The following is a 1,567-nucleotide window of genomic DNA, read 5'->3' as shown; positions in this document are numbered from 1 at the left end:
CAAAGGCTGAACAGACTGTGCAAAACATGAACCAGGGGTGAGTCAGGCTCCCTGAATTCTTCTGTTAAGTTTTCTCCTCCATGCAAGCCCAGTCAGATCCTGACCATACCCCAACCTTTGCTCTATGCGCATTGGCAGATGAGACCCAGGCTAGGTATCACCTTGTGCTCTAAGCTCATCCAACAGAACTGCCAGGTTTCAAGTCTTTCTCTATTTATTTATTTTTCTTTTAAGTTTTGTAGTTCATGCCTTTTTCCCTCTGGTACTTTAGTGCCTTCTTTGCGTCGCCCATGCGCTATCTGATGTGTGTTCCTGCAGCTCTTGAGGTGGCCTTCAGTGTCTGCCCCTCTCTCATGCTGGACCTGGATGTGATACACGCCAAAGAGCTGAAAGAAGGGGCAGCACTGAGTCCATTAGAGCATACCTTCCCTCCTCTTCTTCCTCCTGACTTGTCTTCATCCACTGACCACTGTGTCATGCACTGACTCTTCCTTCTCCCAGCAGAGGAATGGGATGCTTTCACTCAAGTATTGCCTGGCCCAATCTTCTTCAAGAATTATTTCATTTTCCATCACTTGCTTGCTTAGCTAACTCAAGTAACCTCTGCTGGACACACCAGTGGTGAAACTGGCTGCTCTCTTAACACATTTAGATGATTTAGTCAACTGTACTGCAAGGCAAACGTTTTCAGCATGCTAAACTGTACTGTGCTGATGCTCAGCAAGGCAGCAGGCTCATCTGCTGCTAAATGCATTAGAAATCAGCTCCCACGTAGCACTTAGAAGCCTCTGTCCTACCAAGACTGAGACCCAACAGCATGGTTCCACAGCTGCCACTTGTCTGGAGCAAGGCTTGGATCATGCTCTTCACAACTCAGAAGCTGAGCCTTAGCCAAACTGAAGATGCAAAAAAGCCTTACATGGACCAGTAGCTTCTGCTTAAAGCCCAAAGATACACACAGCTCTGCTGGGGTGTGGTGGGACACAAGGCAGGTTCAGCAGACCCTATAGCAGTACATGCTATGAAATCAGCAAGGGCATGAGCTGAAAGCAAAAATCGCTGGGTTTTTTTATGCTGAAATTTCCCCTTTTACCCTCATATCTTTCATCCCAAAACAACAGTGGAGGAGAGAGCTCCTGGTCCTGCTTGAGGACTCCTCCTTTTTCCCTGCATCCTCTCGACCCTTCCCTGCTAAGTCTCTTGAGGCAGTTTGAGGTCAATTCCCCATCTGAAAAATTACTGTTGGAGACCAATCCCTCAATTTGTTCCAGGATTTGAGGAGCAAGATGGATTCCTTCCTTGCCAAAAAGATATTCAAGCAGAAACTCTCTTGGCAGAAATGTATGGGTTTACCGGCCCTATCTCTGCATTTGGATACATTCTGTTACACAGGATGATGCAATCCTTGTCTATCTCAACAGAAGCACGTATTAAGATATTCCTTGTTTTTTCTAATGGTCAGACATGCTTTTCTCAAACATTGCAACTTATTCTACATGTTTGCTGTTATTACTATTTACACACTCTTAGGAAAAACACCCTTAAAGAATCTATTAACAAGAAGAAA

This window comes from Pezoporus flaviventris, unplaced genomic scaffold (assembly GCF_033815535.1).
Source record: "Pezoporus flaviventris isolate CSIRO_AGI_PZ_B2104156 unplaced genomic scaffold, CSIRO_AGI_Pfla_v1 ptg000031l, whole genome shotgun sequence".
Lineage (NCBI taxonomy): Eukaryota > Metazoa > Chordata > Aves > Psittaciformes > Psittacidae > Pezoporus > Pezoporus flaviventris.
This window is presented reverse-complemented; position numbering follows the sequence as displayed.